General features: G+C 42.2%; 1 pseudogene; it reads left to right on the top strand.

The window, feature by feature from the left end:
• Positions 1-7,894: 7,894 nt before the first annotated feature.
• Positions 7,895-9,337, top strand: LOC149196238 (polyadenylate-binding protein RBP45A pseudogene; annotated as a pseudogene).
• The last annotated feature ends 14,195 nt before the right edge of the window (positions 9,338-23,532 follow it).

Raw genomic sequence — 23,532 nt, 5'->3', positions numbered from 1 at the left:
CTCTACAGGAAACGCAACCTTTCTACAGGAAGCTCTATATTTCTACAGGAAACTTCCTGTAGAAGTTCGGGATAGCCCAGAATCCATTTTATGAGGAGATCTAACGACTAAGGATCGGTTTGGACGCATGCAAGCTATTGTTATCTCCCTTGCACATTGTGGTCACCTCGTCCTGCCCTCCTTGTCGACATGCAACGAAGTCACCTGCACCAGCAAAGCAGATCGATGAGTTATCAAGAAAAAACAATTGTCAAATGAAAAAAACACTGAGATCTCCTACCATATCCATTCCAGTCATCCAGAAGCCCTGGGAGCATGATCGGGCGGCCAGATCCTTCGTCGTGCAGCATGCACCCAAGGAGGAAGAACTGTTACAAGACATCCCGCGGGAGTCCTGTAACAGTTAAGCCCGCTAGAGTGTATACTATTCACAACGCTGGCCATATGCAATGAACGCGGACGCATGCAGCCAAGCATCAACTCCATCGTCGGCAGCCTGTAAACGTGAACCTCTGGGCCTGTGCAAATTCACCAGCAGCAGATAGATCCATTCATCATCGTCCAAAACCTGAAAAATCGTGTTGCAGCCGCGCAGGTAAGTGTCTCAACCCTCTCTTCCATCAGATCGCATGAATTTTACTTTGAATTGTTTGCAAAGTGTAAAGTGAATGGGTTGAGCGGCTGTATGGCCAGTTGACTGGCCACGTCGATCGGTTAATGGTCCAGTCCGATGTTTGGGTGGCGGCCGTGACAAAAGGAATGATCAGCACACACGTGAGAACAATACCCGTCGGAAAAAACAGATTTAGCAGAAGAAACAGCGGCAGATCTGCTGGAGGGATGATGCGGTAGTAAGTGAACGCACAGTCAAATGATGGAACGACGTCATCCAACGGTCCGGCGGGGACAGCTCACCTCCGTGCCACGGATTCCGCCGATTCAAATCTAATCGGCTAGATTGGCCGCATGCATTTATCATTCGCCGTTGGAGCCTCGAGTGAACATTCAGATCCCTCTGCAGTTCGAAACTACGAGCCTTTGGCTATCAGAACGGCTGAGAAGCACCACCGAGAGCGCAGACCAACTGCAGTGTTCCCCAGGAATCACGCGCTGCTCCTACAAGAAAGCTGTTTCTACAGGAAGGCCGGTTCCTCACGTAAAAATGTGGCAGCTAAAAAGGTAACCCTGAACTCTCCATGCAATTGGTTTTTAAAGGTGGCAGAATCGTCCTCTACAGTATGGTTGTAGGAAATGGTTGAAAGTGTTGTCTGCTGTGCATAGACTGTCGTTCTACAGGATGTCAGTGAATTAAACTGTGTTAAGGTCCTCAGGGATAAGTTTTGTGGATTATTTGCACGACGGAAGCGTAATTCTACGCTCTGTCCTAATAAGCCAAACTTCTTCCGCATTCGCCACCTCTAGCAACAGTTTTTATCATGCCGGGTGGGTTTATTAGACGGGAACCCATTGATTCATCAAAATTAAGAGAAAACCAGGAGGTGGTGGAGCTCTTCACACGAGCACAATGGATATCCTTTTGTGATAAGTTGCAGGGTTATGACGACGAAGTGGCAGAAGAATTTTTACAAGCTTTGAGGCCGAAATCCAAAACATTGGCCACCGTGAACTTCAGGGGCCTAAGCCTCAAGGTCACCCCGCAATATATCAGTCGAATTACTGAACTTCCAATGGGTTTGCCATGGGATAAGGAAGAGAGGAAGTTGAGCCAGCAGGCAAAGAAAGAATTCTTTCCACCTGAGGAGGAATTCACGGAGGACAAAAATGGGGTGCGAAGAACCAGCTTGCTGCCACCATGGAATGAAGTTAGCCTACAAATCATGAAGTATATAACCTGTGAAGGCCGTTTCAGCATTGTGTACGGGTATCACTTCAGGTTGCTCACTGAATTGAGACACCAGATTGATCTTCCTGTAGAAAACAAACTGAGCATTCCTTATTTCTTGCTACAGTCTCTAATTGAGTGTGCCACAAAGTTAAAAGAAGGCATACCAGATCAGGTAGCCCACCATGGATTGATCAAACTTCTTGTGGAGGATGCGCTTCATTCATATAAGGTTCCCCTCTCATGGGAATCATTCAGAAATTTGACAAGAGATGGAGACATAAGGATGCTGACCGAGGAAAGTGGTTCCTCCAGCAGTGAGGAAAAAGAAGCAGTGGCCGCGGGAAAGAAAGAAACAGGCCAGAAGACCCCGACCACAGTGCAGAGGAAAGAACAAAGGAGGAAGCACGAGAAAAAGGATGCTGAGGAAAAAGGTGACACACCCATCTTATCAGCAAGAGAGAGAAGGTTGCAGAGCAGAATGGACAAGGCTGAGAAGGTCCACATCAGCACCCGCAACCAAACCAAAAAGCAAAACCCATGCAGCAAAGCAAGCCAAGGTGGCGACACCTGTGTCTACAAGAAAGCAGAAACAGGCTTCTACAGGAAGCCCGAAAATTACCAAAACAGGGGCTTCTACAGGAAGCCCGAAATTGGCTAAAACAGGGTCTTCTACAGGAAGCCCTGAAAAGGTGAAACCCAAGGAGAAGAAGGCTGATATTCGTGAAAGGGAGGCAACAGCTGTACTAGCTGGCCTCAGCACGCCACCTAAGCCAAAAGAAAAGAGAAAGAGGGAGACCCCTCTATACTTTAAAGCTCAAAGAAGTGTTAGGATAAAGACGGGCAAGCCACAGCCTTTGTCCAGCAGCCCGATTGTCATTGAAGATACCCCTGCTTCTCCCAAGGAAAAGTCCCCCTCAAGGATAACAGTCACCTATGAGAAGGGGAGCCCAAAGAAAAATACGTGGCAAGAAAGGTTAGACCTGTTGACTGAAAAAGCTCGGCTACAGGAGGCTGAAAATGTTCTACAGGACACTCTGGCCCGGCTACAGGAAACAGAGAAGAGGGAAGGAGAAGGACCCTCATCACCACCAAGGGAGGGTGAGGTAGAGCCACCTAAAGAGGCAGAAAAAGAACATATACCAGAGCCCAGCCCTCAGCCTAGTCTGAGTTCATACTACACCTTTTTAGAGGCGGGCAAAATCATACCGCAGAAATTTACTGTACCCCTGTTTTTTGCATTAGAGGAAGAAAGAGTCTGTACCCACACATGGATGGAGATCGCCAAGTCAAAGGGTGTGGCCGACATAGGTCCCTTACAAGAGCAACTCAAGGAGGTCAGGAGTGAATTCGCCATGGCTAAACATGTGGCTAATTGCCAAAGAGTGTACCTACAGGAAGAAAACCAGAAGCTAAGATTGCAGCTACAGGAGTTGAGGGCAGGGGCAGGTACATCCTCCAAAGATACCACAAAAGAAAAACAAGGCAAAAAGGAGCTGACCACTGGTCTTGAGGAGCCAATGACACTTCTACAGGAAGCAGAACAACAAGCACAAATTGAAGTGCAAGCTCTAAAAGAACAGCTGCAGCAAAAGGAAGCACAATTGGCCTGCATGGCCAGTTGGGCCATGGAGGCAATATAGTGTAGACAACCTGCAAAATCCTATGGTTTGTATTTGAAAGACCAATGGCTGCAGTTCCAAATAAATAACTTGGCACAAAGAGGTATTTCTCAGATCCAAGACCCACAGCAATTTTCTGAGTTGTGCAGTACTAGTTCGTCAGAAGATAAAGCCAAATTAGCAGAGTTCTACCTCCACAATTTTGCCTTGCCTAATGAAGTTTCCTGGGATCCCAATACTGCCTTGGGTGATACGCAATTGATGGCATTCGCTTCATGGTTGAACCATGAGGATCAAAGAGTAGCTGAAGCAAAATCGGTCATGAACCGAGAATTGAACGAGCCATTGTTCATTCGAGCAGAACCAGAGGATCCAGTTGCACTCATCTCAGCACACCAACACTTGTCTACTGATCCCACAGCTTCCTTGAGATTTATGGACCAACATGCCCAAGTCATAGCTCATTTTGAAGACATGGAAAGACTGTTAGGAGAAAATGCCGCCCAAGCATGCACATGCAGATGGAATACCTTGGCACACAGTTTGAAAATCCGAGAGTACCATACCCCAACTCGAATGAGGGAAGCTTTGGTAAGGGTAGACCTTTACAAGAAATCCGTGCAAAGCCTCTAGGCCAGCTGGATTGGCCTTAAACTCAGCCCACCACTGCTGCTAGGATTGACCGAAGGCAGCACAGAGGAGGATAACAGTGAACAATGGGAAGAGGTGAACAAGAAAGCTGGGTTTCATATCAGCAAGGAGGACACTACCACAGAGGCTTGGGATGTAAGGGAAGCAGTAAAAGCAATGAAGGATGAAGATTTGGACTAAGTTGCTCAAGGATGAGCAAATATTTTAGCTGGGGGGTGATGATGAGCCCCAATTTTTGGTAACAAATTGGGCTCATTTGGCCTACCTACCTTGCTCAACCTTTCATCTTTTATCACTTATGCATTCATTTCTTGGTATATTCGTGTTATTTGTAGGAAGAAGGGCAGGCATTATATCTATGTGGCTAATACATGATGATTTCAGGTTTTTTGGCATTAAAGGGAGCAAAGACCACGCAGAAGGAGACAAGGAGACAACAAAGGTGGCATTGCAGGTTTATAGGGAGGTTGTCTACAGCCCTAAATAACCTCCCTCGTGATCTCCACCCTAACTCCGAGCTCCAACAGCTCTCCCCACCTAGCTTAAAGGCAGCCAACGGGTTCTATAGGAACAACAGTTTACAGCAATTTAACTTTTAGTTGGACAGCCGAGCTCCATTAATTGAGGAAGCCAGCTTGATCCTCATCATGTATAAATATTAAGGCCGTAGCCTTTGATAGGAGCTTTTTTAACTTTTGAACTACTGTTGCAATTTCTAAGTACGAGCTACAGCTCGGTTTTTGCTCTTTGTAAGCCAGTTTTGGCATGTCATTAGGCTCATGATTATTCAATAAAGACAGGCAGCTTTTGATTCAATTTTGAGTTTTTAAGGGAGCTATAGTTCTCAGGTTAGGGCCCAACCTGAGAGCAATAGACCTCCTCTTCCTTGTATTGTTACTTGTCTTTCTTTTCAGCACTTTATTCCTCTGTCTTGACATGCATTTAGAAATTACAGTCTGCTGATTTGATTTCTTTTATGTGATTGAATAGGATTAGTTTATGGTTCAAGTGCTTTTAGTTGCTTAGATTAGAGTAGGAGGATCAGCATTCATTAGAGCTCCAAGAAAAGGCTGACAGTGCACTCACTGCCATCTCTGTTTAGAGATTGGAGGTGTAGACCGTACCAGCCACCAAAAATGCAGTCATACACTTTCATTCAAGCTGCAACACAGTCATTTCAATTGTAGATCCATCCATGCATTCTGATCTTGAGCAGTATTTCTTCATTCCAACTCCATGCATGATTTTTCTTTGAAGTATACATTGCTGTTCGGTGATTTAATAACACAGTTAGGATAAGTTGATGAATTCTCGGTTTTGTGCAGATTTGTTTCCTTTACACTGCGTTGCATCACTCTGTTATCTTCTTCTTCTTCTCAACCACGTCTAAAGCCACCTACCCAACCTCTGTTCAGATCGTTTGCCTTCCAACCCTTCCACTGTTCACGTAACTCCATCTTTTTGGACTTTTCATTGCTTCCACCCTTCCATTCACCAACTAGCTGCAAGCACTCTTTCCTCAGCTCATATCTCTGTCCTTGAGCCATCATAAGCCCCCTTTCCATCCTACCTATCCACCCGTACAACTCCTCCACTCCTCCATCACCCAAAACTACAACCACAGAACATCCTGTAGAAGTTAGCAGACTTCCTGTAGAAATCCCAAGCTTCCTGTAGGATCCCCTGCAGACATCCTGTAGAAACCTGTAACCCCGATTGCCGAGCACCTGAACGTTGTGGACTTCTATGGAATGATGTTTTGGATCCTCTGGAACCTCTCCTAGCCCTCCTGACCTTTCCCAAGCTTTCTTTCCTTCGAACTACCCCTGCACAGTCAAACCCTAATAAGAAGCAAAATCGTAATAACTCCAACCACTTAAGCAAAAAATCCAAAAACAATGTTCTTTTCAGTAGAAGTAGTTTAAATTCATGTATCTCACATCACTTGAAGTAATGGCATCATTCCTAGAAGTTTGCACTCCCACCATTGCATCATAGAGATTAGACTAGTCAGATTAGGGTTTACTAGGGTTTCCCTGTTTTGTTGGCTTTCAGTTCATTATTGCAAAGTAGATCAATTTCCTTTGAGATAGCCTTCGTCCATCATTTAGAAAGCTTCTTCTGAGAACATATAGAAGTTGGCTTGAGCCCTAGCGGACTTGTGCCAGCTGACCAAGTGACAACTGCGACAAGAGCAAGTACTTGTGCATACAACACCGTCTCTTCCAAGTTTGTTACGAACTACTGGGTTGATAAAATTAGAGATAGGAAGCTCCAGGAGTTGTAGCATTATTGCTACAATACTGGAGCCCACCATCATCCACCTAATATTTACTAATAATTATATTACAATTTTGAAAGGTCTATCTAGAAATAGACATGTCTATTGGCACAATTAATTTTTTTTATTTTCAATTACTTTCTCTATATAAAGTTGATGTAAAATTAAGATACAAAGAAATGTTTTATGTATGCTTCACGTTGAAAGATTTTTTATTTTATTTTATTTCTATTATTTATTTTTATATATTTTTAATGGAAATAATATTTTATTATTTTTAAAGACAATATTAAAGGACAAGATTTCCTCACATGCTAACCACCCTATATGTGGGTGATTATATATTTACTAATAATTATATTGATGTGAATTTTTCAATTTTTGGAGTATTAATAATTTGGAATATCAATTTTTGGAGTATAGAAATTTATTTCTAGAATCATAGGCTTTGGTTTGTTACCTTGGAATCTGGATATTAATACTTTTTTTGATAACTTTAATAAGAAAATATTATTCAAGTTTATTCTACAAACTGAATTTTATTACAATATGTAATGTAATAATTTTAATAGGAGTATATATTGTCAAGTATTGCCGTGATCAAAAGTGACTCCAAAAATGTAAAAATCTAGTAATGTAAATGGTATGCTATATGTTGATAGGTAAGAACACCCCACAAGTGTCATGTATCATAACATCAATATTAATGAAATTCAATATTAAAAAATGACAATGTTATTGTAACAAGGTAGCACATACTATACTATGTTTATTATTATTATGGATCTAATCTTATATAAAATTACACACAATAATATTATATATTCTCTCAAAAAATCATATATATTTAAAAAAAATTATATTAATTGCGATATTCACCATCCCAATGATTTTTAACATTCTTCGAAATAAGTGACATGCTTATTATAAACCTAATTGAGAAATATTGAGTCATAGAGATTGCCTACTAAAAAAATATCAAATTCTTGTAAAGGCACGATCATAAATAAGAATCTCATTTCCATTCTTTAATGTTTTCTTTAAATTAATACATTTAAGTTCAACAAACCCCAACAAAATGAAGCATCCACATTTTGATAGTACAAGCCAGGCCCGGACTGGTAAAGGCGAATATATATAGAACCTACACATCTTCTATTACCAACATACAGTCTTACTTTCTAGTATTTCTTTCAAGCATATAAGTGGACAGAAGCTGTAGCTCTCTGAAGTGAAGTCTAGATTAAAACCTGCCCAGCCTTCATAGAATTTTTGCGTACCTTTCGAGTTGCCATAGATTTCCTGCAGTGCGCTGTGTCAGGGAGATTTTTCTGGCATTCTTTTAAATATTTCAGAATGATGCAGCCAGATCCCACTGCAGAGCCCACGATCAATTCCCAGCAGCAACAATATCAAGAACAATTGATGATGCCCCAGCAACCCCAACCTCAACCTCAGGTTATGGTGCAACAATCCCGGGAAGAAGTGAACTCGGCCGACGATATTAGTACCCTCTGGATCGGAGGTTTGCAGCATTGGATGGATGAGAATTATCTGCACGAATTTTTTGCTTCTACCCAGGACCTTCTTTCCCTTGAGATCATACGCAATAAGCAGACTGGACATTCAGAGGGTTATGGCTTCTTGGATTTTGCAAGCAATGCAACAACCCAGATGGTTCTCCAAAATTACAATGGTGTAGAGATGCCCAGGGCTGAACAATTTTACAGGCTAAATTGGGCAACGAATACTGGTGGAGAAAATCGTTCTGAATAATTTACTATATTAGTGGGAGATTTGGCATCCGATGACACAGATGAGCTGCTGCGAGAGACCTTCAGAGCCAGATACCCATCTGTAAAAGGAGCAAAGGTCATTACTGATAGGGTTACAGGTCGTTCAAAAGGATATGGGTTTGTAACATTTGGGGATGGGAATGAGCAGGCTAGGGCTATAACAGAAATGAATGGAATATTTTGTTCCTCCAGACCTATGCGAATAGCTCCTCCCATAACAAAGCAAACTACTGTTTATCAGCAACCCTATCCTCCTCAAATGGTCGAGTTGGACCCGGAGAATGATCTAAACAATACTACTCTGTTTGTTGGTGGCTTAGATCCCAATGTGACAGTGGAAATGCTGATGGAGACATTTGGCCAGTATGGTGAGCTTGTGCATGCAAAGAAACCTTTCGGCAAGCGGTGTGGACTTGTCCAGTTTAGCAACAGGGCATCTGTAGAGTTAGCATTGCAAATGTTACATGGTATAGTTCTTGGTCAGAGACCAATTAGGCTTTCTTGGGGAAGAAACAAACAAGTGCAGCAACCCTATCCTCCTCAAGTGGTCGAGTTGGACCCAGAGAATGATCCAAACAATACTACTCTGTTTGTTGGTGGCTTAGATCCCAATGTGACAATGGAAATGCTGATGGAGACATTTGGCCAGTGTGGTGAGCTTGTGCATGCAAAGATACCTTTCGGCAAGCGGTGTGGATTTGTCCAGTTTAGCAACTGGGCATCTGCAGAGTTAGCATTGCAAATGTTACATGGTATAGTTCTTGGTCAGAGACCAATTAGGCTTTCTCGGGGAAGAAACAAACAAGTGCAGCGTGCAGGGCCTTTTCAAACACAGCAACCAAATCCAAATCAATGGAATGGGGCATATTATGGTGATGGACCAGGACACAATGTTGGTTATGGTTATGTCACACAACCTCAACAAACAAATCCAAATCCATGGAGTGGGATTTATTATGGTGGTATCAAGGATCCAATGATAATTATAGTTATGCCACACAACCATATAATGCTGGTTATGCTTATGCAACGCAACCTCAAGACGCAAATATGTTCATTAATATCGCTCCAAATGCAAACTATCAGCAGCATCCACAGTAAATTAGTTTCAGTTAAAGCAGCAACAGGGCATCTGCACAGTTAGCATTGCTACATGGTACAGTTCTTGGTCAGAGACCAATTCGGCTTTCTTGGAGAAGAAATAAACAAGTGCAACGTGCAGGGTCTTTTCAAACACAGCAACCAGATCCAAATCAAAGGAACGGGGCATATTATGGTGATGGACAAGGATACAATGGTGGTTATGGTTATGTCACATAGCCTCAACAAACAGATCCAAATCCATGGAGTGGGATTTATTATGGTGGTATCCAAGGATCCAATTCTGATTATAGTTTTTTCACACAACCAAATAATGCTTCTTATGCTTATGCCACGCAACCTCAAGACCCAAATATGTTCATTAATATGGCTCCAAATGCAAACTATCAGCGGAATCCACAGTAAATTAGTTTCAGTTATAACAGCCACAGTAAATTAGTTAATAGATTTTTCAGTAAATTAGTTTCAGTTACAGCAGCCACAGTAAATTCGTTATAGATTTTTTTGGTCATTGTTTTTTATTTTTCAATCTGCTATTTCTAAATAATAAATTTAGTATTTTTAATCATTAACAAAAAATATTTGTTCATGGTATATGGTTATTGAATTTTTTGTTCTTTTATGTCATATATGGTTATTGAGTTTCATTTTTTTCCTTTTTATTTTGGATATGTATTTCAGTTATGGAGAAAAATATGTAATAGAAGGTATTTGTATTTTTAATAGGTGAAGTTGAAAGTTCTCTGCAATAGTTTAAACTGATTAAGATTAAATAACTTTACTACTTTTACAAGCATTTGAATAAAAAAATCAACTAAAAACAGTAACTTGGTCGAGATTGATATCAACCCTTATAAATAACATTTTATATTCATATCACCCCTTTTAGGAATAACAATTCACTCCAGTCACTAAATTTTTCTAGGGCATCATAGTTACAAAATTTTCATATGTATTGTTACTTTTTAAAGACATGAATTAACACTAATTTGTAGAGCTTTATTTTACAGGTAGTTGAATTCTCCATGTAATGTATATAAAATTTCATTGTTTAGCACTTTGAAGCTATGCTAAAACTTCTTGCCTTATAAGGCTTTGAAGTTGTAACACACAAGTTGTGAGACACTAAAGCACTACTACATATGGTGTCAATGTTTGAAATGAAATTTTGATGTTGTAGTTAAAATCAAACATAGTATGTTTAACAAAGCTTTGTCTCATGAGTGCATTTGACCCCTAGGGCCATAATTGTGCCTAATAGTGTTGAAAAGTGTCACTAGGTTAAGTCTTCATAATGATTTGTGTAATTATGATTTTATGTAAATTGATGAAAAGAAGAAAAATAAAATTATTTTTGTAATGCTTGAATCATGGGTTTCATGATCAAGGGATTTTATTTTTAGTAGAAGCTTCCATTGAGAGCTATTAGGTTTGGTCATCAATACATAAAGTCTGATGAGTCAATATAAGTATTGAAGATCCATTTGGGTATGTTACACTGTAAAAGCAAATTTGATTATGTCATAAACCCTTCAAGAACTTGTCACAAGATTCTCCTCATTTCAGGCTTCAAAATAAGAAAAAGGGTGTTCCTTCGAAGACAAGTCGACTTATTTGATGGAAAAAACACTATATATAGGCAGCTTGGCTTTCATTTGGATTAAATTTTGGTCAAGGCAATCTGAGTGAGAAAAAGTGTGAAGATCACAAAGGAGAAGTATTATTATCAAGCAAAGGAGGAAGATAACCAAGTTCATTTGGATTTGTTTTAGGGCTAAACCCTTCAACATGTGTGAGATTATAGTATTGTCTATTGCAGAAAGGGCCAAAGTACTACACTCATCTTAAGAAGGATAGTTTCCATCAAGCGAATAAGGTTGAAGGTCAAAGTTTCTCAAGGAATGAATCTAGGGTTTCTAAAGAAGGGCCGAAAAGTGCATATCTGAGCCAAGGAGCGAAATATGAAGTCTAGGCAAGGGAAGTGGGAGGAGGAAGAAGTTTGAATATCATTATCTCAAGGAAGAATTTAAACAAGGGAGTCTTGTGACTTGGTCTTGGAGAGGTAAATAGGTCAAGAGTCTTGATCGCCTATATTTTGTGCCTCTTGTCTCTTTATGCATTGGTAGTTGTTTGATGAAGAAAAACACTAATAATTTAAGTAAATGTCCTAATCTAAAGTAGTAAAAAACATTCACAATTAGTTATCATACGATGGGTTGCAAGTGGTCACAAATATGATAAAAAACTATTTATGTGGGTTTGCTTGTATAGTTGAGTTAAAGATATATATATATATATATATATATATATGTATATATATATGTGTGTGTGTGTGTGTGTGTGTGTGTGTGTTTCATGCAATATTTGAAAAGAGATATTCATTTACTAGATTTGTTCACTATTCTATATGTGTGTGTGCTGTTGGATTATGAAAGATATTGTATTATGATTTTCATAGTTGATGTAATTGGGAAACATGGTGAGTTGCATATACATTGATTGCATCTACAAGCATGCACACAATTGAATGTTTGGATGTAAGAACAAAATTCTTTGTGAATCTACAAGGTTCATTGATATATCAATTTGTATATCTACATGATATATCACAAGATATAGGGTTGTAGAAAAGTTGTACATTTGCCTATATATTTGTTTGTGCAATTGGAAATTTAAAATCATTTGCCATGCAAAAATATCAAAAGAATTGTTGTAGGAGAAATATGGAAAATTGTTTAAATTTTCCTTCTTAAAATACATGTCAATCTAAGGGAAATGCACTAATGTTGAATTTTGTATTATGAGATGATGGATATGTAAGTTATTGAGTAATGCATTACTTAAGATTAGATATGTTTTCCTTAAGGAGAAAATGTATGCTCAAAATGGAAATTATGTGTTTTTTATATGAAAATAGGCCATTAAGGAAAATACATACGCTAGAGTGAACAATGTAAGTCTTGTGTTAGGATTTGCATGATAACTTCTTGAAATCATAATGATAGTTAAAGTTCATATATTTAGATGAATTATAAACATTAGCATGTTATCCCTATGAAATTTCATAAAAACAAGGCATTGTAGAAAATGTGTGTCGTGTTATGGAAAATGTATACCCGCAAGTGAATGCATGTAATGATTTTTGTACTTGTTAGGGGAGGATATGCACACGTTGCTAAGGATAAATGCATACCTTCACTATAGAAATGCATGCCCTTGACACAATGTGCTAACCTATAATGATGTAAGCCCTAACTGATTCTTCCATAGCCATATGAATGGCCTTCATGGGAAGAAGATTGAAAATAAACGGTAATCCATTATGAGATGATGATGTTGATATGTGTTAAATTATGGTATGTTCTATGCTTAGAGCAGTTTACTTCTTTTCTTCTTCTTAGCCATAGATTAGCAATCACATATAAATTAAGTAAAGTCAAGATAGAACATTAAACGATCAACAGAAAACAAGCCAAGACAAGAGACACAAGATGTAGTGGCTAGCCAGGGACAAACCCCAATGCGGGGAAACCCTTTGATCAAATATTCTTTTATCTTCAATAGTTCAACAAAGAGAAATAGTACAAAATCAGAATTCTATAAATTTATATCAATAGCAGCAAACCCTAGATCAGCAAAGTCAAACTTGGTCAAACGAGTTGAAATTGACCTCCAATATGCTTGGTCAATTTCCGGTCAACTAGCCCTCGAATAGCCTTAAGAAAAAACCCTTGAACAGCGCCAAAAACACAGTCAAACTACTGCCCAAAACTAGGGCAGTCAACACTGGTCAAACCAAAGGTCAGATTGCCTCGGTTTCTGTGCCAAAATTTGCAGCCTGCTTAGGAGAGGCAGCCACACCAAAACCGCGCCCTTGATGAGTCAATGCTTGGTCAACGCAGGTCAAAGATGCCCTCTGTTGCCTACGTCAACACAGTCAACAATTTATGCGTCCTCTTTCAGCCTGCGTCTTCTTGCTTCCCACATGTGAGAGATCCTCTTCCTTGTGTATACCCAATCATATAAGGAGAGAGAGAAGAATGAGAGATGATGAGATGATTTGAAATGAATCAATCTCACTTGTATTTATATGATTTGTGCCACACATTTAGTTATTGGCCTACCTTGACAATTTGTCAAGTAATTACAAATAAATTCATATCTCCATAAATACTTGTCAGAATCGGATGATCTATCCCACACCTCTCGACAAGAGAAATCTAGGAAAAATATCAGCTGCCATAAATAAGGTGACCCACCTGCAGTTTGACCCTAGTTTCCAATTTTAATACTCCCTCTCAACTAGGGAGAACTCCATCTGCAATCCGCCTGATCGTCGTTACTATCCCAGCCATCAAATGCACTGCCCTGCACTGCTTGGCCCTACTCTGCTCTGCTTGAACTATGAAGAAGAAGAAATGATCGAGGATGTATCATAACATCCTCCACTGACCCGAAGTCAGTCTCATAGTGTGTCATACCACTCTCACTGATCCCAGATCAATGGAGGTCATCCTAGCATAGGGAGTACAGTAGATACAATGATGCGTCCATCGATAGTACTACTAATGGTCCCTAACCCCATTTCCCTACTCATTGATCAGATGAGAGGTACTTCCCATGAGTCTCAGACTGCATGGGTAGGATGCCTCGACAAGAGAACTAATCATCCTGTCCACAAGATAACGAATCACCCTGTCCACAAGAGAATGAATCATCCTATCCAACAGTCACCATAGGTGATCTGGATTTAAACAGGAACGCAATAAAATACAGAGATAACCATAAAGACAAATATGCAGCGGAAATAATACTTCATTTCATTACTGTAAAATATCGAAATATGCTTACAAATAGAAATGGAAATAACCCAGCTAGGGCGATGGTAGCTTATCTCTGAGAAGAGATGTGTCGGCTACATGCCTCTGAACTGTTCTCAAAAAACTGTGTTACAATGAGGCTCAAGGGCCTATTTATTGTTGAGAAACAATGGAAAACCATTCACATTCCAAAACCTAACCCTAGAAGATGAAACGCCAAATTGTGGGCCTTGTTTTTGGGTAAGTTGGTACATCAACTTCCCGGGGTCGCGAATTGGTCATACTATCTCCGTTTGACGCGCATGATAGCCCGTTGGAAAGATCTCTCCGAGGACTACGACAGAAAAGACAATTTTTAAACAAAAAAATCGTTGGCGGTGGATTTCCCAAAAAACATCGTTTAGGGCCTCAAAATGGCTCCGGAAGTTTAGGACCCGAAAAACTGCTAAAAATAGTAAACTATGCTATAATTAAGGAAACAAAAAAAATGAAAGAGATAGTTGTGGGGATCCAAATGGGATAGGTGGGTGGCCACCAACATCCACCTGGATCATTCCTCCCCCCCAGGAAGCAATGGTCCCCATTGCGTTGAGTTCCTCCCTGAGATGAGGAAGCTTCTGTTGAGCTGGGTCTCTGGTGAGTTGTTCTGCAATCTCTGATGTGTCCAGAAATGGTGTGAAGAATGGTCAGCGACGATCCACATTGAACACTCGGTGCAAGCAAAGGAATGGAGGAATGTTGTGCTTCAAAGCATTGTTTCCCGTAGCCTTGTTACTGGTGTAAGGACCATGTCGAAGTGGTCTGAGTTTCTGAGGGGTTCTGGTAAGGTGCTCCCTCTGCAAATGTAACCAAACTTTGTCGCCCACCTGAAACTTGTGTGGTGCCCCTCTAGGTAAGGAGAAGTTTTTCCTGTGTTCTGTCACGACTGTATCCCTCTATTGTTGCTGCTGTGTGGAGGAACCCTTCGCGGGGGTCATGGATGTAGCAACAATCTTCCCCTTACTTTGGGAGTGAACCAGATAGAAAATAAATTTCCTAGTCTGTGAGATGAGCTTGCTGCCTTTCTTAGCAGTGATCAAAGACGTGGCGGTAGGTGGGGCTACCTCCCGTATCCTGTATAATGAATTATCCAAAGAAATGATGACAGCGCAAGGCCTTGACTCATACACAGCATGTCGCCTCCACAAGTATGGCTAGCCTAATAGTACATCACAAACATCTAGAGGTGTAACATCACACAATACCTCGTCTGTGAATGGATTGATGTTGTAGGGAAGGCGGCACTACTGGCGAACTTTGAGATATCGTCCTTCCTGAAGCCAACCGATACTGTACGGCTGTGGGTTTGGTGTAGTTGGTAGGCCCAACCGCTTCACGACCTCTGTTGAAATGAGGTTCTTTTGGCTGCCATTGTCGACAATGAATTACAGCGGCGAACCCTTCACCCACATCTGTGAGTGGAAAAGACGGTCCCCCTCCTTTGGATCTTCGGGCTCATTTTTCTGGATCTTGGCAGTAGCAACAGTGGCGTTGGTATCCGCATCCATGATCTGCTTCCCTTTGTCATTCCCCTTGTCGGGTTCTGACTCAAAGTCATAACATGCATCTGATTCGGAAGCCTTCAACTCAGCCACCAGCGACTGCTTGGTCCGACACTCACTTGTGTTATGAGTGGGACTCTTGTGGAACTCACACCACTTTCCTGTGTCCTTCTTCGGCTTCGTGGTGTTGTTCTTTTCTTGCGGCTTCGACGGGTTGTCTTGGGTCACCCCGCCTTGGCTTTGTCCTTTGGGCTTTGGATTTGCAGATCCAAAGTCTCGCTTCTTCTGTTTGAACTTTTGCTCGATTTTAACAACGTATCGGTATGCTGTGCCGAGTGAGGAGATGTTCAAGAACTCCATCTCTTCCTGGATGTATCTGTGTAGGCAGCCGCGGTATTTGAGTACCAGATGCAGCTCATAATCTTTGATACCCAATTGTGTGCGAAGGGTATGAAAAATGTTTGTGAACTCCGACACATCTTGGTCTCGTCCCTGCCGCAGTGTGGTCCATTTGATGTATTTGTCCTCATAGCTTTTGACAGGGTAGTACTGCTCCTTGATGGCATCCCGGAAGTCATTCCAAGTGGGTGCGGATGAAAACAGTGAGCCTGTACTTTCATCCTTATGTTCGCAGTAGGTTTCCCACCAGTCCTTGATGTGGGGGGCTGCTTTGAGAAGAGCGAAAACAATCTTTTCCCGACTTGAAAATTCATGAACAAAAAAATACCCATCGATCAGATTCAACCATTTATCTACGGCATCTGTGTCTATTTGACCCTCGAATATGGGGATTTCAAAATTAACTTGTACCTTAAATGGTGTGCCATTTCTAGAGTAGCTGTTGGAAGCCGATGCGTCGCCTCTAGGTAGCCGCTGAAGGATTTGGGAAAAGCTGTCCATCATCGCGTTCCTTTGTCGCTCGAGGGCTTCTTCGAGCAAGATTTTGATAGGATCTCCTGCCCCCTCGTTTTTCTTCTCATCCGCCATGGGAGGTCGTCGAGATTTGCGAGGCTGGTCTTGCAAAGGTTCGACAAGTTCCAGACCTAACTCCTTATATCCCGACCTCGTTGGGGACATGCAAAGAAAAATAGAGAAAAAACAAACCGCTCTTATACCACTGATCCAGATTTAAACACGCAATAAAATACAGAGATAACCATAAAGACAAATATGCAGCGGAAATAATACTTCATTTCATTACTGTAAAATACTGAAATATGCTTACAAATAGAAATGGAAATAACCCAGCTAGGGCGATGGTAGGTTATCTCTGAGAAGAGATGTGTCACGCCCCCAATTCTTTTTTCGTTTAATTGAGCGGGTGCGACACCGCCTAAGTTATTAAGATGTTCCATCGTTAATAAACTTTACGAACTACGCCTTAACAATTCATAACCAACATGAATTCATATTATTAATGTGCGGAAACCATTAACAATATACAATAATAAAACCAACTTGACAATATAATAATAATCAATGTTTTTATTATATATGCGAAGTTACATGACCGGGAGCTGCGCTCAACCGACATTCCATAAACGGGATGGCACCCGCCTGTGCAAGAGCGCACGGCGGTCTGCCAAGACTCCACCAAAATACAACTTTACACATACAACATACACCTCTTGTGTCGTTGGGCGAGCGGGCGCACCCGTGCACGAACCCACCGCGAACACACAACAAGATAAATAACACAAGACTGCACAACTCGGCGTTGGGCGGGTGGGCGCACTCGTGCACGACCTTCGCCCACGCCACAACCCAAACGAAGTGCGATACCCGTATGCGCCACCGGATCCTCTACACGACCCTCGCCCGGCTCGGCGGGCTCATCCACCCGAGTTGTGGTAAATTGCGCCTTCTCCAAGTGCACGCTACCTTGTGCGACGAAGAGCGATGTCCGATCGATTGGTGCTCAAATGAACTGCAGGTCGCCCATGTTTATACGCACACTAGCTTGTGCGTTGTCTCCTGGCCGACGCTACAAAATATAACGATGAACGCCCCTCACTTAGTTTCTCCACCGTCGGCTCGCCCTAAGTTCGGTTACGCTCATCGCTCACCCATCCATCGCATATATAACCGCCACAAGTCATATTACTCGTGCGCCTCTTATGCGATGGTGACCAACACTTAGTCATTTTTGCGAGTTGGAGGAGCGCGCGCCCGGTATGAACCGCAGGGCGTTACATCCTCCCCCACCAGAAGTCATTGTCGTCCCGACAATTCCTGCTCTCCTCTTCAACTTCCTGTCATACTTCGCAATCTTGTTCTTCCATCTCCAAAGTGAATCCTCCGTCTCCCAGCTGTCTTCCTCTTGTGCATCCTTCCATCTGCAAAGAAATTCCCGTCGCATGTGGCAACCAACTCCTGTAGTTCTGAGACTCAAAATCTTCTCCAACTCTAGTCCTGGTCTGTCCACAATCCCGGCTGGTCCTCTCGTCGGTTCAACCCTCTCTGGATGGTCTGAATCAAGTCTACATCTCTTCAACTGACTCACATGAAAAACCGGGTGTTTCATGTTCATATGGCGTGGAAGCTCCAGCTCGTAAGCAACTTCCCCCACTCTCTTTTTCACTCGGAATGGTCCCTCATACTTCCGTGTCAGTTTGCTCGTCGTCCCCTTGGCTGGCTGAAACTGCTCTCTAGTAATCCTGAGAAACACCATATCTCCCACACTGAAGTGTGCCTCCCGTCTTCCACGATCAACATACTTTTTCATCCTCCTTGCAGCATCGTGCAACGTAACCGTGCTAACTACAAGGCCTCCTCCCAAGCCTTCATGAACTTCTTCGCATGAGGACTTCTCAAGAAGCCTCTCGTCACTACGGTATGCAGTGCAACTAGCATCTGCCCATTCACCAACTCAAATGGACTATACCCCGTCGCAGAACTCTTTTGAATATTGTAGCTAAACTGAGCAATATCCAAGAGTTCGGGCCAATTCTTCTGATCAGTCGTCACATAATGTCGCAAGTAGTCCTCCAGCAATGCGTTGATCCTCTCGGTCTACCCATCTGTCTGCGGATGGTAGCTCGAACTCATCAACAACTCTGTCCCGACCAACTTGAACAATGTGGTCCAAAATCTCCCTGTAAAACGCGGATCTCTATCCGACACAATACTCAACGGCATCCCCCAATACTTCACTATGTTCTTAAAGAACAACTCCGCGGTCCGCTCGGCTCCACAAGGTATCTTTGTAGGAACAAAGACATCATACTTGGAAAAATGATCAACCACGACCATAATCCCACTATACCCATGAACCTGTGGTAACTGAGTGATGAAGTCCATCGAGACACTCATCCATGGCCTCTCTGGAATCGGTAAAGGCTGCAACAGTCCTCCTTGTCTTTGAGTATCCTATTTGCCCTGCTGACAAATGATGTACGTATGTACATACTCCTCCACATCCTCTCTCATCTTCTCCCAAATGAATCCTCTTTCCAACAATGCCAAAGAACGACGCTACCCTGGGTGGCCAGCCCACAGAGAATCGTGGCACTCCTTCAAAAGGTGCCTCCTGAGTCCGGATGACTTTGGAACATAGAGTCGGTTTCCAAAGAACAAGAACCCGTCTCGTAGAAAGAACTTTCGTGTCTTCCCCTCCTTTATCTGCTTCACTATATCCTGCGCCAAAGTATCGGTTTCAACACTTCCCTTGATCTTCAACTTTCGGTTTAGTGAACTCGGTCACTCAACCATCTCATCATCATCATGTCATGAGTCCCTTCACCATAGCTCCTCCACCAAGGTTTCCATGAAGACTATATCTTGGTCTCGGCCATGAGAAGTCCACCCAAAACATCACAAGTGTGTGCCCTCCTCATCTGTCCATGAGTCATGCCGGGCACTTAGCCAATTCATGTGGCTAAGCTTGACTCATTCTTCCACAACGATCATCAAGTTCCACCCTTGTCCCGGGTCCTTGCACCTTCCATCATAAGGTCACAAGTAACCCCAACAAGCTTTCCAACAACTGACAATCCTTTCTCTTCCATACAAGGTTCCATCATAGTCATCCATGGTGAGATGTCCTCTTGCCTTGGCAAACTGGCTTTGCCCTTCACTGCACACGGTCCATCTCCCAAATGCCCAAATGAAACACAAGTATCATTACTTACTTCATCATCATGAGGCTCCTCCATATGAGTGACCTCATCCATCCATGTTGACAAACTGCACGACCCTGGTGGAAGTTTCTTCGGAAGCTCATCAGGTATCAAATCCGCATACTTGGTAAGCACATCAGATATCTCAGCTGGAACAGGCGTCCCCACTCCATCACCTTCAACATCCTTGAACATCACCGCATATGTCTCCATATCTGAATCCTTCATAGCCTTCTCCAAACTCAGTGCCGAAACATGCTGCACCTTGACTTCCCTCCTTTGCCTATGAGTGGGCAAAGTCCAAGTTTGTGACTGTCCAACCAGCACCACCTCATCACAGAAGGGGACAACAATATCCTTGTTGCCCTTCAAGAAATCATGTCCGAGTATCATATCAAAGTTGTTCATCTCCATCACCGTGAAGTCCAACTGACCTTTCCAGTCTTTTATCTGCACAGGTACATCGTGTACCAACCCCGCCACCTTAGCTCTAGAGTTCACTGCCTTGACCTCCATATTCGATGGGGTGATCGTCAGCCCAGCCTCTTTTGCTAACCGTGTCGTCATAAAGTTATGTGTGGCACCCGTTTCCATGAGAGATTGAATGGTCTTGCCATGAACCATCAAGTCCACGAAACCCAGACTGTTCATCCATGATTTCTCCATAACCTTATCAGCTTCACCTGTCATGAGCAACCCTGCTCTATCAGGCTTCACCATTTCACCTTCACTTCGTTCAGCAGCTTCAACATCCCATGAACCTGCTCTGATACCACCTGTCAAGGTTGGTATCAGCTTTTCGTCAAGCTTCTTCAACCCTGAATCAGCTCTGATACCACCTGTCACGCCCCCAATTCTTTTTTCGTTTAATTGAGCGGGTGCGGCACCGCCTAAGTTATTAAGATGTTCCATCGTTAATAAACTTTACGAACTACGCCTTAACAATTCATAACCAACATGAATTCATATTATTAATGTGCGGAAACCATTAACAATATACAATAATAAAACCAACTCGAAAATATAATAATAATCAATCTTTTTATTATATATGCGAAGTTACATGACCGGGAGCCGCGCTCAACCGGTTTTCCATAAACGGGAGGGCGCCTGCCCGTGCAAGAGCGCACGACGGTCTGCCAAGACTCCACCAAAATACAACTTTACACATACAACATACACCTCTTGTGTCGTTGGGCGGGCGAGCGCACCCGTGCACGAACCCACCGCCAACACACAACAAGATAAATAAAACAAGACCGCACAACTCGGCGTTGGGTGGGTGGGCGCACCTGTGCACGACCTTCGCCCACGCCACAACCCAAACCAAGTGTGATACCCGTATGCGCCACCAGATCCTCTACACGACCCTCGCCTGGCTCGGCGGGCTCATCCACCCGAGCTGCGGTAAACTGCGCCTTCTCCAAGTGCGCTCTACCTTGTGCGACGAAGAGCGATGTCCGATCGGTTGATGCTCAAATGAACCGCAGGTCACCATGTTTATACGCACACTAGCTTGTGCGTTGTCTCCTGGCCGACGCTACAAAATATAACGATGAACGCCCCTCACTTAGTTTCTCCACCGTCGGCTCGCCCTAAGTTCGGTTACGCTCATCGCTCACCCATCCATCGCATATATAACCGCCACAAGTCATATTACTCGCACGCCTCTTATGCGATGGTGACCAACACTTAGTCATTTTTGCGAGTTGGAGGAGCGCGCGCCTGGTATGAACCGCAGGGCGTTACAAGATGTGTCGGCTACATGCCTCTGAACTGTTCTCCAAAAACTGTGTTACAATGAGGCTCGAGGGCCTATTTATTGTTGAAAAATAATGGAAAACCCTTCACATTCAAAAACCTAACCCTAGAAGATGAAACGCCAAATTGTGGGCCCCGTTTTTGGGTAAGTTGGTACATCAACTTCCCAGGGTCGCGAATTGGTCGTACTATCTCCGTTTGGCGCGCATGATAGAGGATTTTGTCTTCCCATATCAAGATTTTTTGTCCATTCCCAGGAGTTTTGAAGATGTGGCTGCCCATTATTGGAGTGACTCTTTTGACTAGCTTCCATACTTGGGTGCTTTGTCTTATTGGGATGTTCCCATTCAACAGATTCTCCTTGGAGCCATTTAGATATTTGTTTATGAGGGCTTTTTTCCACCAACTCTCGTTACCTGTTATGAGTCTCCAGACAATTTTCATTCCCAAGGCTACATTCATGAGCCTAGGCAGCCGAATGGACAAGCCTCCTTGTTCATATGGTAGCACTACTTGTTCCCACCTTACCAAACTAAAATTTTTGTTTTCCTACTGCCCACCCTGCCAGAGGAAACTTCTTAAAATTAATTCCATATGCTTGTGGGCACTTGCTGGTGCCATGATTAGTGCATATTGGTATATTGGTAATGCAACAAGGAGAGCTTTAATTAATATCACCCTTCCAACCATATTTAACCACATCATTCTCTAGTTCTTTATCTTGTCTTGCATTTTCCCAATTTGTTTTGTCCATATTTCTACCTTCATGATCTCTTTTGATATTGGTAATCCCACATAGAGAAAGTGATTCCAGTTTTCCTATGCTAGGATTTCCATGATTTGGGAAATTCTTTGCATAGTTCGTGGCGGAATGTTCCACCCATAGATCCTGCATTTTGTATTGTTCAAAAGTCCACTTGACACCTGCATAAATGCATCCATTATTTTTTTGAATCTTCTCGCTATTATTGTTAATGCTCCTCCCATCAACAATGTATCATCTGCAAACAAGGAATGATTTATGGTCTTTATTCCTTTTGCTATTCTTATTCCTGTTATAGTTATTTCTTTCCTCTGTGTTTCCAATGCTCCACTAAGAGTTTCTGCTATTATTATATATAGAAATGGTGATAGAGGGCAGCCTTGCCTGAGGCCTCTTGTGCTTTGAAAAATTCACTGGGTCTTCCATTGATGGGGGGCTATCCAGTGAGTGGATATGCATTCTTGTATCACTTCTATTATTTCTTTTGAGAAGTCTAGTTTCTGAAGTACAACCAGTAGATATGAGTGGCTGACTCTATCGAAAGCATTTTCCATATCTAGTTTGATTATCATACCTTTTTCTTGCTTTAAGATACTAGATTGGACAACTTGCTGAACTATGATGACATTGTCAATGATTTGTCTGTTTGGGACAAACCTTCCTTGGTTTTTTGAGATGATTAAGTGTAGCACTTTCTTTATTCTATTTGCCACAATTCTTGTTATTATATTGTAGGAGGAATTGCACAGAGGAATGGGCCGAAACCTATTGAAGCTGGATGGATTTGCTTCCTTTGGAACCAGAGCAAGATAGGAAGATCTTGTGTGGCCTTCCATTTTTTTTAAACATTATTTGTCATTCTTAAGAAATCCTTTCTGATTGTATACCAATGATTTCTGTAGAAGGCTATTGTGAATCTGTCTGGCCTGGGTGCTTTGTCCGGATGCAGGCTCCAAATGGCCTCCACAGTTTCTTCTTTTATGAGGTCCTTACACATGTCTTTGTTTTGTTCCTTTTTGATTTTCTTCTTTGTGTGCTGCAATATTTCTTCATATTCAGTTGTTTCTTCCATTACTAACAGTAAGTTTTTGAAGTTCTTGTGGGCTGCTTTTTTTATTTCTTCCGCTCCTTTTATTTCTTGATTTTCCACTTGTATGTTTTCTATCTGGTTTCTAGCTCTTCTGATTTTCATACTTTTATGAAAAAAGGACGTATTCTTATCCCCTGCCTTGAGC

This window comes from Pinus tabuliformis, chromosome 2_2 (genome assembly GCF_031772625.1).
Source record: "Pinus tabuliformis cultivar Carrire ecotype Pingquan chromosome 2_2, CPIR1, whole genome shotgun sequence".
Taxonomy (NCBI): domain Eukaryota; kingdom Viridiplantae; phylum Streptophyta; class Pinopsida; order Pinales; family Pinaceae; genus Pinus; species Pinus tabuliformis.
This window is presented reverse-complemented; position numbering and strand designations above follow the sequence as displayed.